The sequence below is a fragment of the Thalassophryne amazonica genome, chromosome 2, assembly GCF_902500255.1.
Source record: "Thalassophryne amazonica chromosome 2, fThaAma1.1, whole genome shotgun sequence".
Taxonomy (NCBI): Eukaryota; Metazoa; Chordata; class Actinopteri; order Batrachoidiformes; family Batrachoididae; genus Thalassophryne; species Thalassophryne amazonica.
In genome coordinates this window covers 62,256,223-62,273,590 of record NC_047104.1, presented here as the reverse complement: position 1 = coordinate 62,273,590, position 17,368 = coordinate 62,256,223, and the positions used below count along the sequence as shown (strand labels likewise).

The 17,368-nt window shown below is 40.0% G+C and overlaps 1 protein-coding gene across 1 annotated transcript in view; it reads right to left on the bottom strand.

Moving 5' to 3' along the window:
• The window catches only part of igdcc4 (immunoglobulin superfamily, DCC subclass, member 4), a 239,601-nt gene that overhangs the window by 221,422 nt on the left and 811 nt on the right, over nucleotides 1–17,368 (bottom strand). The window lies entirely within an intron of this gene.

Genomic DNA, 17,368 nt, shown 5'->3' with positions numbered 1-17,368 from the left:
TTACTGCTCACTGGTTTTACCATATTTACAGTACTGTGCAGAGGTATGGGGTAATACTTATAAAGGTACAACACAATCACTATCAGTAATGCAGAAAAGAGCTATAAGAATTATTCATAATACTGGCTATAGAGATCATACAAATCCACTATTTTTACAATCCAAATTCTTAAAATTCACAGACTTGGTTCATTTTCAAACAGTACAAATTGTGTATAAAGCAATAAACAATTTACTTCCAGCAAATATTAAAAATATGTTTTTTAACAGATCAGGGGATTACAGTCTGACGGGGAAATTTAATTTAAAGCATCAGTGGGCACGAACAACATTAAAAGGTTTCTGTATTTCTGTCTGTGGGGTGAGGATGTGGAACAGATTGGGAGTGGGGCTCAAGCAATGTCCAAGCATGAACCAGTTCAAACAGCGGTACAAAAATATGTTTTTTTCTGGGTATAGGGAGGAGGAAGGGTAATGAGGGTTAGGGTGTTTTTGTTTTTTGCTTCGGCTTGTAAATATATAGTATTTTGTATGTAAGTAGGTATGTGTAGGTGTATATTTATGTTTGTGTATATATATGTGTATATATGTATATATGTGTATGTATATGTGTATGTATGTTGATGTGTGTATGTACACTCAACAAAAAATATAAACGCAACACTTTTGGTTTTGCTCCCATTTTGTATGAGATGGACTCAAAGATCTAAAACTTTTTCCACATACACAATATCACCATTTCCCTCAAATATTGTTCACAAACCAGTCTAAATCTGTGATAGTGAGCACTTCTCCTTTGCTGAGATAATCCATCCCACCTCACAGGTGTGCCATATCAAGATGCTGATTAGACACCATGATTAGTGCACAGGTGTGCCTTAGACTGCCCACAATAAAAGGCCACTCTGAAAGGTGCAGTTTTATCACACAGCACAATGCCACAGATGTCGCAAGATTTGAGTGAGCGTGCAATTGGCATGCTGACAGCAGGAATGTCAACCAGAGCTGTTGCTCGTGTATTGAATGTTCATTTCTCTACCATAAGCCGTCTCCAAAGGCGTTTCAGAGAATTTGGCAGTACATCCAACGAGCCTCACAACCGCAGACCACGTGTAACCACACCAGCCCAGGACCTCCACATCCAGCATGTCCACCTCCAAGATCATCTGAGACCAGCCACTCAGACAGCTGCTGAAACAATCGGTTTGCATAACCAAAGAATTTCTGCACAAACTGTCAGAAATCGTCTCAGGGAAGCTCATCTGCATGCTTGTCGTCCTCATCGGGGTCTCGACCTGACTCCAGTTCGCCGTCGTAACCGACTTGAGTGGGCAAATGCTCACATTCGCTGGCGTTTGGCACATTGGAGAAGTGTTCTCTTCACGGATGATGCGAAGGAGATGTGTTGCACTGCATGAGGCAAATGGTGGTCACACCAGATACTGACTGGTATCCCCCCCCAATAAAACAAAACTGCACCTTTCAGAGTGGCCTTTTATTGTGGGCAGTCTAAGGCACACCTGTGCACTAATCATGGTGTCTAATCAGCATCTTGATATGGCACACCTGTGAGGTGGGATGGATTATCTCACCAAAGGAGAAGTGCTCACTATCACAGATTTAGACTGGTTTGTGAACAATATTTGAGGGAAATGGTGATATTGTGTATGTGGAAAAAGTTTTAGATCTTTGAGTTCATCTCATACAAAATGGGAGCAAAACCAAAAGTGTTGCGTTTATATTTTTGTTGAGTATATATATATATGTGTATGTGTATGTATATGCATATATATATATATATATTGATATCGGTTTAGGTGTGTAGGAATCTATGTGTATATGTGGCAAAGGGTATTACTGGTTGTGGGGAAGAAGGGGTAGGGATAAATAAGATGATGCTTCACCCTACCCCTTTTCGGACATGTTGGGTACACAGTAGGAACTTTTTTGTTGTTGTCTTTACTGATCTATCTTGTAATTGTTGTTGTATCAAATGTTCGAAATAAACAGTTTTCATTCATTCATTCAAATCACACTGATTAGCAAAATGTATTTATCTGCCGGTTTATTCGTAATCTGACCCTTTCAGTGAGAATGCCATTTCCTGTGTGGTCAGGTCATTCTTCCACCTTCTGACGAACCAACCTGTAGCCTTAAACATGAGCAATTTGAAAATCAGATCTATTTGTTTATTGATTTTAGAATACAGATAAAATCATTCCCCTCAACCTTTCACAGACACCACTCATAGACTGCAGTATGACCTTGAGCAACAACACGTACAGATTAGAGATACATATTTTTTACTGGCATTGTAACAAGTACAACCAAAGGTAAGGTGCAAGCCTTTCAGTGTAAATATGAACCTGAGTAAACCACACACAGTCTTGAAAGGTCTGGAGAAGAAAAGAAAAATAAACATGAAATTTAACTGAAAGAAAGTTATTGTATAAAAACGATTTTTCGGTAAGGGCGGTTTTCTTCTGGATCTAGCTCCATAACATCTGAAGCTACGTCAAATCTGATGACACCTTAATGAATCAGTACAGATTCAGCTACAATTTGGTGTTAGTTGTGCATCTCTACCTTCATTTGTCACCTCACACTGACACATTTTCTATTTTCCCTATATTTTTGCATATTCTAGATCACCAGATCCTGAATCTGGATCCGATCATCACCAAACTTTGTTGTTTGATAGAACATTTGACTATGTTACACCTTAATTTTTTTCAAGCCTTTCTGCCTTGTTTTTGTGGAGTTAGAAACTAGAATGTCCAAATTCCGCCTATCCCGCAATGGTGAAGAATCCTTTAAAAAATTCCTGGATCCGGATCGTGATCCGGATCACCACTAAAATTTAATCACTTGTTCCTCTTGTCATTTCCAACCACTCCACAAAATTTCATCAAAATCCGTTCACTTTTTGAGTTATCCTGCTGACAGACAGACAAGCAAACAAATCGACCAAAAAAATAACCTCCTTGGCGGAGGTAACAACTGTTTTGACACTTTATAAAGGTAATTTGAGGTCCTGCGTGAAAGACTGTACAACAAAAAGGTTCAAACAATAAGCACAAATGCACATTTTGAACAATATATACAAAATGGTCTATGCGTTTTGTTTGTCTCATCTCAAAGCAATTTCTGTCTGCTATTACACAAAGGTTACATCACAAACTTCTACTTCTACTGTGTTGGAGTGTTCTGTGCTGCTCCTAAAGCAGCTTTCATTCACACTTTAGCTCACTTTGGCTCCTTACAGTCTGAAGAGCGGCCCTCCCCCTCGCTCCATTGATATGGTAAACAAGTGCTTTATGCCAAGAAAGCAACAGAGTTATCCAGTAACATTCACATGCAAACTAGTGGAGCAATCCTTATAGTTACACACTCTTTGTTTGAGCACGTGAGATTGTCATCAGAGGCTCTCTGTCTGCTCTGTGCGTAATGGCGCAGGGCGCATTGGAGACCAATAGTATATACTCATTGGAGCACCCAGGGGGCTATTCAAACGGGCCAACTAGTAACATATCACTCCTGAAAATGATCTTTGGCTTTTCACGTGAGGTAAATCTGCCCTACGATTGGATTTTGGAAAACCATGTGACGGTGAACCAATTCCGATTGGACACTCACATTGCGCACGTCATCACACAGCGTCTATGAGGAGTACAAAGATGGCCAATGGCTGGTATCTCATATCATTAAAAAGTTATTTATAATTTAGTAAAGCTTGGTCTTAGCTGTCATATATGACGGCGTCGGCCCCAGAGGGTTAATGAAAATGTTACTTCTTACAGTGGGGTTCGGGGTTAAACCGACCCAGGATTTAAACTGGATCCAAATGCAAGGAAGCAGGAAGGAAAAGAATAAATAACTGAAGATTTATTCACACTTAACCCAAAACAACAAAATAATATAATCAGGTGGTCTGCTAAGTGGAGGACACGGCCCGCTTCAGGCGGTAGAGCCAGGAAGCCACAGCGAAGACTGGACCAGAGATTCACTGGCACCAGATGGCGGCAACAGACGTTCTTAGGAAGCACACTGTCTGACGGCTGAACAGAAGGTGGTTAGGTAGATTCCATAGTATGTTCATTCATTCACTCAACAATCAGTCATCAATCAGTGAATCAAGTCTGTGGTGAAGATATGAGCTGCATCACCAGGCTTTAAAGACAGCAGCTGCTGATCAGGTGTAAATGAGCTGGTGGGAAATAAAGAAAACACAAGCCAGACGAACAGACCAGACCATGACAGTACCCCCCACAGCCTCCAGGTGAACATACAGACCAGAAACAGGAACGGCCCAGCCCTCCAGGGTCCAAGACAGAGACAGGGGCGGAGCCATGCAGCCCAACGGTCCACGGCTGAGAAGATGCAATGCGACCCTCCAGTGTCCATAGCGAGAAGCAGAAGGAGCCAGACTACCATCCAAGCCCACGACGGAAACACACAGGCCATGTGACTGTTCATGGTCCCAGGTGGAATAGAGGAAGGAGCCAAGCGGCCCAAAGGGAAAGGCACGTCCCAGGAACATAGGTAAGGTCAGCGAAGAGACAATAAAACATGGCTGAGGAGCGTCTGCTGAAGGAATGTGGTCCAAAGTTCAGAGGAATCTGGGAAGTCAATCCAAAGCCTCCCAGAGAAAAGTCACAATCCAACACCTCCCAAAGGTTATTCACAATCAACTGAGGGAGTAATAACGATGGCCAGGGAATAATCAAGGTCCAAAGTCACCTGTGGTAACATGTAATGCCTCCCAGAGGACATATACAATCTAAACCCTGGGAGGCCCCCTCAGGAACTGTAAAACGAGGGCCTCGGCACCCTGTGGGTAGATGGGTTGAACTGGCCTGAGTGGGTGATCAAACTGGCAAAAACCAGACCAAAAAAACAAAACAAAAAACAGTAATCCAAAGCCGTCCACACGTCTTTCATTAAAAAAATCTCCTTTAACAGTGGAATATCGGATAAAATGCTAAAACCGACTTCTTCTGAAACTTCTCTGTTCTCTCACGACGTCCTGGATCAATAGAGCCTGAAATGTGGAGGTTTTCAGCTTGAAACAGGCTGACGATGGCGCCTGGGAGTGCTGCACGACGTCTCGCTCCGTGGGAAGTCCTTAAAGCGACAGTATCACCTCAAAATCTCTCATCAGCCGTTAAAATTTTCACAGAAAACCAGCTTAATTTTTCGAACCGTGTCCACTTCGATGTGTCTCACAGGTTTAGAAAAAATTTTTCATCAAACAAAGCGCCAGTCTCTCAGCAACTTCTCAGACAAAGGAATTCTGACGAGGGGCTGGATGACTCCTCCCACAAGGAGTGCTCACAGGCGAATGACGTCACCGACAGGCGTGGAAAAACTCACGCATTCGCACGAGGGTTCAAGCATGTCTGACGTAAAAACATATGAATGAAATCCATACAGTTTTTGAAAAAAATTAAAAGGACCTATATATATATATATATATATATATATATATTCAGGCTGCAGCTATAGAATATTTTTGAAATTGAGCATTCTATTGATTATTTTATTGATTAATTGAGTAATCGGATAAAAAAGTACTTTTGCATTTTTGAACAATATCAATAGTGGCAGGGATCTCCCTAAAGCCCCCGGCACACATAGCAAGAATGTGCAAGAACCAGCCTGACATGGCAAATACTGCGACAATCCGACACAGTCGAGAGGAAAAGAGGTCTGGTCAGTAGTGTCAGAACGCATGCGGATTACCTCGTCCACACCTGCACAATGCCATCCAAAGTGCATGTAGACAACAGTTTAGATGACACAGACTGCCATAAAGGCACTGCAGACTGCCCGATGTCCAAACGTTTGGATGACAAACACGTGACCGGAGTGGGAGGCAGCGCTGTGTTCCTCCATTTGCACAGTCCCTGCCGGTACTGGACACCAAAGTACAACCAACATATGGACCGGACTCACGCCATAGGAGTCAAAGCCGGCATGCTGCAGTCACTCACTCAGTCATGCAATCACATCTGTGCTCATCCTCCACTTCCCAGTGCTGACCTCATGTGTGTGCGTGTATGCGCAGGCCAGAGGTGCTGGACCGATGGCATGATCGCTGGGTGTGTGTGTTCCCAATGGCTGAATGAGCAGCTATGTGTGCGCGTGTGTGCACAGCGCATGTGTGCACAGCGCATGTGTGCACAGCGCATGTGTGCACAGCGCATGTGTGCACAGCGCATGTGTGCACTCAGGTATGAGTGCCATTGCCAGCTTCTGCCAGCTTCCATGCTGTCCCATGCGTCAGACGCAGCCTTTCCAGGGAATTTCTTTCTTTTTTGTGTTTTGGCTCACTTCAGGATCACAACACAACTCTGGATACTGCGTTGGTTGGATTATCACGTGGGATTGATTTTTGCATTGTTGATTCCGAAATGAAATGAAAATTGCCAAGGTAGTCCCATTATATAAAAATGGAGACAAGCATAACGTTTCAAATTACAGGCCAGTGTCATTGCTTCCACAGTTTTCTAAAATTATGGAAAAGGTTTTTGTGACAAGGTTGGATAAATTCATTGAGAAACATCATATTTTAAATAATGCTCAGTATGGATTTAGAGCAAAACATTCGACAGCTATGGCAATTATGGAATTAACAGAGAAAATATCAACAGCAATAGATAATAAGGATTATATGGTAAGTGTTTTTATTGACTTGAAAAAAAGCTTTTGATGTTATCGATCATTCAAGATTGCTTCACAAGTTACAACAATATGGAATAAGAGGGATTGCACAACAGTGGGTAAAAAGCTACTTAGAAAATAGAAAATAGTTTGTTCAGATAAATAATACTAAATCAGAATTGTGTAATATTATGTGTGGAGTACCACAAGGGTCGGTACTTGGACCCAAACTGTTTATTTTGTATATCAATGATTTTGTGAATATATCTAATGTACTTGGTAGCATTTTATTTGCTGACGATACATTATTTTACTCTGGATCAGATATACAGGAAGTAGCACAAGTGATAAATACAGAGTTGGAAAAAGTGAAATATTGGTTTGATATAAACAGATTATCACTTAATCTTAATAAAACAAATTTCATATTGTTTAATGACAGAGTTAAAAAAAAATGATGTGTCATTAAAAATAGATGGAATGGACATTCAAAGGGTAAAAGAAACAAAATATTTAGGAGTTATGATTGATGAAGATTTTACATGGAAGTCACACATAAATTACATAAAAGGAAAGGCAGCGAAAGCCATTGCTGTTTTGCATAAAGTTAAATATTCATTAAATAGTTATGGATTATTAACATTGTACAATTCATTGATTGTTCCATATATGACTTATTGTGTAGAAATCTGGGGATCAACATGTACAACTTATACACAACCTTTATTTATTTTGCAGAAAAGAGCTTTAAAAGTGATTGGCAACAGTCAATTTAGAGATCCATCTAATCCATTGTTCATTAAGTATAGGGTACTTAAATTTCATGATTTAGTTGATTTGAAATTACTACAAATAATGTACCAAGTGAATAACAATACCTTACCAATAAACATTCAAAATATGTTAGAAAAAAGAGTAAGTAGTTGTAATTTGAAGGGCATAGAAGTCTTTAAAAAACCAAGATTCAGAACCAAGATAAAGGAACAGAGTATTGCAGTGAATGGTGTAAAATTATGGAACAAACTCAGCAAGGAAATCAAAGAATCAAGGTCGCTTAAATTATTTAAAAAACGTATTAAACTTGATGTATTTCGTAAGTATGAAACTATGAAATAAGTCAGTGGGCTGTGACAAAGCCAAAAATGTAATCTGTTAATAATGTTTAGAATGTTTGAAGTTTAAAATGTAATCTATTAGGGATGTAGTCTTTTAAATAATGGTTAAAATTAGGAAAGAAGTCGGTGGCATGTGACAAAGTCATAGAAAGGCAATGATGTCGATTGATGATGCTTTGCAAGATTGTATTGTAAAAAAGGGGCAGAATATATAAGACTTGTTCTTCCAAACTGCTCCTTTTCGTTCAATGGTTTGTAATGTTTTGTTAATTTTGCTTTTCTGTTTTTCTTTTAAATGAATGAAATAAATCCTCAATAAATAAAAAAAATAAAATTCCAGCACACAGCGGCCGGGTGAGAGGATTTTTAATCACAGGCTGCAGTCTCGGCTCCACATCCACACTGCGCTGTGAAACACTCCTAGGCCGTTATTGGAGGTGAGATTCATGTTTATTAATGCTGTCACGGCCTGGCACAACAATTCCAAGGCATATCTCCTACAGCATTAGAGGGTGATCATATATTACAGCGGTGAGATCCATTCAGCTCAGAGCCTGACGAGTGCAATGACACGTTACTGTGCATGAGACCACAGAGAGGCGCAGCTGCCAGTGGTATATACAGATATGATGGAGACAATAGTTCACATTATTTGCATCGCCCATGGGAATGAATGGACAAATATCTGTACTGTAAGGTCTATTGTGGATATAACAGCCTGTTCAGATTTGCGCCAGCATGCACACAGTAGCGCATGGTGCTTTTGGTTTGAAAGCCGCTGTTCATATTCACTGTCCATGATAATAATTCCTAATTATTATCATGATGAAGTGTGCCACATACATTTCAACAGTTCCTTTGCGCTGCAGCAGGTGGACATTAATATACGTGGCCCTGCAGGTCATACCAGCAGGCTTTGCCATGCCAGATTCATCTCAAGGTTCCCTCGTAAGCGCTCAGATCATTTCGGATCCTGTTTTTCCACCATCAGAATATGTAAATTGTGGTCAGATGGTCCTCAGACTGTACATGGACCACTGTCGGATAGGTGTCCCATCTTGACGGCGCCCAGAGGGTTTTGAACATGTGCATCACACTTGGGGCCACCAGCTGATTTTGACTAACTGTGTGGACTCTCGCAGATGGCTGTCAGAATGTTTTGGAACTGAAACCCGAAACTTTTCGTATGTGTGCCGAATCGTCATTCTGACGCGAATCTGCGTAATTCTGGCTAGATGTGACGGGGGTATAAGCAGTGGCACAATGTTGTTGTATCAGCATGCATATTTTTAAGTTAAGGGTGTTCCCTCTATCTGTTCTCCCAAGTAATTATTTAGTTTTTCACGTCGTTCTGAGTTTTGGAGCTTTGCCGGGACATAAGCGCAGGCTGTCTGTGAAACCTTCAGTCTGAGAACAGGCTGCATGTGAAGGTGAACACATCCTGTGAAAAACGGCTATGGAGTGCAGCGTTTCCACAAAAGCTGCACTGATAAATCAACTGTGCAACCTGTTGATAAAAACTCTCATCAAACCTGAATAAAGGAATTTTTTGAATACTTAAACATGATTCACTTAAAGTGTGCGTCCTTTGCTTCACATGTGGAGGTGGAGACCAGTGACCAAACCGTGTTTTAAAAAATATATAAACACACTGCTTCACTTTAAATGCACATTAAGTCCATTTCAGATGATCAGCGCTGACCCTCTTTCTCTTAAAGGATTTATTTTACTCAGCGTGCGACTTTGTAAAGTTGTAGCATCGGCTGCTACATTGATTAGCTCCTACATTGGTTATGCACATGCTTTGGCTTTATTTTCTTCTTCTACGTTTTTTAAAGGAGTGTTACAGTGCCACATACAGGCCTGGTGTATGTATTACAGCATTAAATGAAGTCTCGAGGCACATTCTTTGCCTCGAGGCATCCATATTATCTCAGATATATTTGTTGTAAAATTCCCACAAAAAAACAAACACATTGAAGTTCACAGCAGCTAGCAGTCACTGCGGCGCCCTGAAGTCTGGTCTCAAAGGAAAGCAGCAATTCTTTATTCCATCTTTGATGGAGCATCGTACAGGTGTCAAACTGATTTGAGAAAAGGCCAAGAGAGTGCAGGTTTTATTTGTAACCACCAACTCCACCAGGTGATTTCAGTGATGAACTCATCCTGTCTGCTCAAAAGGATGTTAATCAGTGAAATCACCTGCTGGAGTTGGTGGTTACAAAGAAAACCTGCACCCTCTTGGCCCTTTCTGGAATCAGTTTGACACCTGTACGGATAATGTTCTAACTGTACACAGATTGAATACTGTAACTTTTGACACCTACAGCACTGTACATCAGATGGAAGCCAAGTATTGTTCCCATTTCTCCCTCTTTTAAAGCCAGCAAACTGCAGAACTGATTAATGAATACCGAATCTTATATGATGGGACTGGCAATATATATATATATATATATATGTGTGTGTGTGTGTGTGTGTGTGACAAAGGTAATATTTTGTCACATGTATACAAGTATTCATTGTTTCTGATGCCTTCTTTCCACAGTTTTCGACTATTAAGTGCCACACCATTCTGGCAACAGACAATTTTTTAACACTCTACATTTTAGCAGCAAAATTTTTTGTTTCATTCTTCTGTTTTACTTTCAGTGTAAAAACAGCACTACTTGGTTATTTGCCTGTAGCACTTAAGGAGGCCCACAAGCCCCCACAGTTATAGATGTACTGCAAGGCTGAACCTCTGGCAAGCGATTGCAAAGTACATCACAGAAGTTGCATCAGCATCATTGTTGTGGAGCAGCTCAGAGAGAGGGATAAAATACCATGGTAAACTTTCCGCATTCAAGTTATTTTTCAAAATCTCAAAAACTATTTTGTCAAGCTAGTGTTCAACAGGTTGAATAGTTCCCATATTTTTGCCCAAAGTATTTAATTGTTTTGGGGGTTTTTTATAAGATGTTGAACATATTGGATACAAAGAAAAGAAAATAATAATTAGCTAATTTGTAGATCACATACCAAAATGCTCTAATAAATGGCTTATTTGCCAAATACAGAACATGAAAACAAAGAGTAACTCCCTATTTTGCAGTGTTAAATGAAGAGGTGGATCTTGGCTCATGCTCAGGGAAGCATGCCATATGGTCACAGTGTCGATGTTACCTCACAATGTGTAATAGTACGGCTCTACCTGAGTCACACTAAATAATGGTTCATCTGACATAAAATCACTCCAGCTGTAGAAAACGAGTCTCCAGAGAGATCGACGACCAAAGGCATCCAGTTTTTGCCTTAATTAATCATTGGCATTGACACGAATATGTCTTCAAAGATATTGGTATCTTGAAATACCTCTGTCCAGTGACCTCATCATTCCATAAACGCTTCTCAGGCATCTCTGAATCTCAAAGGTTGAGGTCATAGAGACATGAATGTCACTGCTGTGATAAGTGAATCTCAAACACGTCAACACTTTATACATGTATACATGTAGAAACTGTACCTGTATACAAATACAGTTTTGATGGCTGAGCCTAAGAAGTCATTATAAGCCTAGAGCTTGATGCAGGATAATCGCAAGACTATATACTCCAACTCCACGCTCTAGTTCCTAAGTGCTAAAGTCAAGGCTTCTACTGATTACAGAAAGAACCCAGCATCAACTGTAAAGTAAATGACAGTGGACATTTCCTCCTTGATAAAGAAACCCAAGATGATGGACTCGCTGACCCTGAACAGAGTAAAACCCAGAACATATCCCTGATGAACGCCAGAATTCACATGATGAAGTTAGTGACCCAGTCCACACAGCACTCATAAATGCCTATGCATAAGCTGGCTACAACTTACTTGGGATCCTACAAACTCTCAGGCTGTCCCATAGAGCAGCCCAGTCACCAAAATTAAACTCTTTGTCACGTTAAACAAACACTATAAAGAAGCATTTCCGGTATTTACTTTTGTGTTCAATGAATACCGCATTTTCCGAAGTATAAGTTTGTTTTTTACTAGTTTGGTAGGCCATGCATCTTATACTCCAGTGTGGCATACACAAAAAATCATGCATTAATGATTTATTAATAATAACTACAATAACTATTTATATAGGACTTCCCAGGAATCAAAACACTAAACAAAATAAACTAAATAAAAAAAAAGTCCCAATAATAAAAAGTACACTCAAACAATGCACAAAAATCACAAATTAAAGAGCTGATAATATGGAAAAAAGCTGTACAGCAACTTTGTTAAAGTCTTAAAAGGATCAAAGATGGGCTTTTCCAGGGTTATACCCTCAAGTTGAAAGCTTGTTTTGCATCTCATAATTATGATTTGCCACCGTATCACGATCAAAGAATTTTAACAAGCAGGCCAGTGTATTTATTAATTTAAATAAAGCTAGTGCCAGCCCATAATAACTGCCTTTATTGTCATTGTGCATACGTACAACAAAATTTGTGCTGCATTTAACCCGTCCTAATTACAGTTAGACCCAATCCAACCACTAGGAGCAGTGGACAGCCACAGTCCAGCACCTGGGGACCAACTCCAGATGTAGAGATGTTGCCTTGGTCAGGGGCAGAGAAAGGAGCAGACCCCAAATAAGCATGTTGTTGATTGTGGGAGGAAACCGGAAACCCACACAGAGTGACAACATGCGAAATCCACACAGAAAGGACCAAGCAGGAAGTGATCCCACAAACTTTTTCCTGTGAGGCAACAACTGGCTAACCACAAAGCCACTGTATTACCCCTCAATTTGAATCTCTAATCTAAATCTCTACAGCATTTCACATTAAACTGTGTTAGATCTACTTTACCAGCTGGGACTAAGATTTGGGGCCAGGGGCCTTGATCATCAAATTCTCCTTTCCGGTCTGCAGTTGATCAATAAATAAATAAAAATAAATAAATAAAACATACAGTAAAAATGCTCAACAGCCAAGGATGCAAGCCTGATGCCACTTGGAGAATGACGCCATAAACAGTCATTTTCAGCCAAGTGACATAAAGCATTCTGAGTTGTAATTCATTAGTAAGAACAGAGACTGAGAAACAAGTTTTGCTTCCGATTCCTGCTTCTAGTTGATCATGTCATTTAGGATGTGTAGTGTATGGATCTGATATGTGAGAACAAGTACCGTAAACACATTACTGAAGAACTTAATAACATAGTGTAAATGAAGTACCACAAACAATAAAACCAAAAATCAGGCAATCCAAAAATTAAATAAACAGGAACAGTAAATGTGTTGCAAACTCCTCTCATACACTATCTCAGATGGAAATTATATTTATTTAATGTTTGCTAACATTCATTGCATGTTCCCCTCCCAAATGCTTATCATGATTGGCTCCCAACACAAAAAAAGCCTCACTGGATGAATTCAATTAAACTCAATTTACGCAATTTAATCCAATAAACGCAATTTAATCCAATAAATATGTGTGGCTCCAACTCAAAGTACATCCATGCCATATAAATCTGAGTTGGGGCTACATATTTACTAATATAACCAACAGGTTGGTCATCATTGGCAGTGTCCCATAGCAGCCTATTCTCGAGGGTCTTGAAATGGAGCAAAATCTCCACATGGTGGACATTTACTATACATGTAGGCACAACAGAGTTTTGCCAGGAGCTCAAGTACTTCCTAAATGAAAATCCTGCCCAAATTTGTATTGAGTTCATCTAATGAGTTTTTGTTTGTTTGTTTGGGTTTTTGTTTTTTTGGAGTGAATGAAGTCCCTTCAGTTCAAGACTACCTATGGCCCATTCTCCTTTTACATTTGGAACTATGTCAGGAAGGGCTTCTAGTGTAAAACTTGTCCCAAATCAAGATGCAGATCCATACCAGATACACTGTGGCAACCCCAAGTAAAATGGACGAACCAAAAATAAATTAGTATCCATAGGGAAGTGCTGTAATAACCACTTCCCAATGACAAAAAATAATAATAAAATAAATTATTAAACAGATTAACGAATTTAAAATTGATTCCCTACCCACACAAAAATATGATGTTTGATGAAGTTTTGAGAATAATAAGCAATTCTGAGTAAGTATTCAATAACACTATAGGCTATAATAGAATCTGGTAATGTTAGTTGCAACACTTGCTTGCTGTTCTTCAAGCATCGATTGATTTGCTGATGTTGATCATGTCTGTGTGCTTCAACGCCCGAGATCTGTACCCTGATACAGTGCAGGAGCTATAAATGAAATGCAAATGCAGTAAATTTTATGCTGTCCAAACATTGTGTGTAGCCAGGGGTGAAAGTAAGCCTGTGTGGTCCGAAACTACGTACTGGTAACAGATTGAGAGGCAGTACGTAGTTGTGTTAAGAGCAGAGGGGCTGCTGCCTGCCAAAAAAAAAAAAAAAAAACACATTCAAAACCAGTCAGGGCTGCAGTGTCAGCATAAACACATCTACTATCAATATGTCATCTGAAACATACGTTCTCCTTATCAAATGTTTGTAAGTCGTCCTGAAATCCCTCTGAAGTATCCGTGCAGTGATTTTGATCAGTACGTGTCGGACATTAACACCTGGCTGTTATTCACGGTCAGTGTCAGAGTCTGGCAGGGAGACATTTGGTGCCGAAAAGAGAAAACTGTCAAACACTGTTAAAAAAATAAAAAGTTGAGTTAATTTAAAAATGGAATGCAACGAGCTGTGAAAAGTTTTTAAGTTGTCTGAACTTCAGGCCTGATAGCCGTGCTGACTTGTTCTCTTCAGTAAACCTTTGACTTCACACAAAAGAGGAGGTTAAATAGACAACTTTGCATTATGATTGGTTCAGATAAAATTATCTTTTGAATGAACTAATAATCCAACTCAGAAAGGCCAGTTGATTTAACCGCGTGATTCCTGAAGTTGGTAAATCTTTAATATTGTGTTAACTTTAGTTTTAATAAGTCCCTTCACCTTCTCCCTTAGGGTCACCACAGGATCTGCATGTTGATTTGGCCCAAGTTTCACACCGGGTACCCTTCACCAGGGCCGTATATAGGAATGTGAAAGGGGGGTTCAAATCCTTGAGTTGGGGGTCCAGTGGGCCGCAGGGCCCCTGGTGGGGTCGAGGGGCAACGCCCTCGTGGGGGGCTCAGGGGGGCGAAGCCCCCCGAAGCAGAAGCTTTTTGAGGATTTAAAGCTACATAAATTTCATTTGAAACCCAAAATGTATCATTTTAGGAAATACATTTTTATATACACATAGTCCTTGCTTGGGATTGGATCAGTTGCCATAAGAACCACCCAGGAAGAACCAAGATAACATTAATGCAAACTTTATACCTGCCTGTCGGTTGCGAACTGTGCAACCGACAGGCATGAAAAAACTCACGCATGCGCACGAAGGTTCAAGCTTGGCTGATGCAATCACACGTGATTCAAATCCATATAGTTTTTGCAAAAAATAAAAAGGTCGGATAGTTTTCTAACAGACCTCGTATTTAGCGGTATTAATATTCGCATTTACATTATGAATATGTACGTATATGTACGTTAAGTATTAAAATAGCAGTATTTAATTTGGCAACATGGTTTAACTCGCGAAATTCGCATAATAAATCCCACGCAAATATTTGCACCTTTACAGTATTTGCAACAGGAAGGAGAAGCTCCCTTTATTTCTCAGCTTATACATACAAACATGTTTTTACAAACCAGACAAGTGTAATTGTGTGTCTACATGGGTATTTACAAGCCTACTAATCTGTTTGATATCAGAGGAGGATAGGGACCAGGGAGCAAAAATTCTCAACCCCCATGGGAAAAGTTTATCTAGCAGTTTCCCCTTTCATCACTTAAGGGATTACTCTGGCAGAGGAAACTGAAACTTGAGGGTGTGTGATAATAGCTGTGTAACAGTTAGTGCTTGTTGCTTGTTATCAATGAAAAGAAAATACATAACGTTGATATCCAGATCAGAAAAAAATCAGCAGAAAAAAATCAGCAGAATTCTCGGAGGGGGGGGGGTTCAGTTGAACCCCCTGAACCCCCTCTATATACAGACATGTTCACAACTCCATATTACACAGGCGGGGAGGAATAATATGGTTTGTTGTGTGGTGAAATGTCCAAACAGATCGTCTAAGATGTCCCTGCTGCAAAACTCGCGCTGAGCGAAATTCTCATCTTATTGAAAGCTGTATGCTCATGGTGTTAGCAGCTATTGGTAGCCTGATGTGTTAGGAGCCATATTACTAAGAACATAACTCTTAACAACTTTTAATGCCACACCAAACCAATCCATTATGAGAACCACCGTGCAATCCCCAAAAATATGATTTAATAGGGCAGTGCAGTCTCGTTTGAACCCCTGCGTGATATTGTGGGATTTGATCACATCTGGGGACAGCCAGCACCTACAGGCAGAGAATCCCCAGGTGGAGTGTGGGAATTTCAGCACAAATCATTCAGCCCAACTCAGTAAACTTAAAAGCATAATCACCATCACCTAGCGGAAGTGCTGCTTTAAGACATTTAAAATGGTTTCCGCTGAAACCCCCATCCTCCGAATGGTGTGTGCTGACACTCCCACACTCCACCCGGGGATTAGTGTCTTCCTACAAGCAGCGTCAATTCTAATGGGAAAATGGTGTCCTGTTTTGTTTTTGGCTGCAATCACTGAAGCAGTCATGAAAAGCGCAACTTTTTTGGTTCCCAGTAGAGAAGGGAAGACAAGGCAAATAGGAGAGGTCGTGTCAGTAAGTTGTTAGCCTACGCAGCTAACCAGGGTAGCTGTCTTCTCTCGCCTGCACAACCGCCTCGACACGTTTGAGCTCCGGGTCATAAACAAACTGCAACACATGTCCACTTTCCAACACATCATTACTTTTTCTTTGCATTTTCACTTTGTTTGCATGTAATTTGCCCAAAAACTCAGAAATGAAGTTCTTAAATGAAGTGTACAAAAGTATCACTCCACAACAAATGTTACAGAACAAGTAGAATTTCAAGTATAATGTGTGTTCATGAAATACAATACAAAAATAAAACAAAATTTCTCCCCTTCAGTGCGCTTCTTTTCTGAATGCAGCTGTAAATACAGGACAGAAATTGAAACTAAATATCAGTCTTATTAGACTGGTATCGATCAATATCAATACCAACTTTGGTATCGATATTTGGATTGACCCACCCACCACTAGCTCCCATATCAACATGGCGGTGCAACATGGCAGCCTACATGAGGGGGCCCGCTCCTATGTAGATATGAATGGTTAATTCTAAGGCTCTGAAACCACACTGATTAATTGTTGTAGGTAATTACACACTAATGAACAGACAGTTATGAATGCTATATTCTAGTTCTTCTTAGAAACAAACTCCACACACTGTAGCTTTAATGATCTACTACAGGAGCTCTCTTGACTAACGTATTTGCTTTTTCAGTAATTTGTGGAAAACTGTATTTTTCTCTTCCGACAATTTTGAAAGATGGAAATAATGTGTGTCTTTTTTTCCTTTTTTTTCATTCTTTAAGTGAACTTACCTTTTAAAGCTCCTGACAGTTGGGTGTGAATGGTATTGCAATTACTTTGGCTAAAAGTGTCTGCCAGAAGAAAGAAAGTAAAAT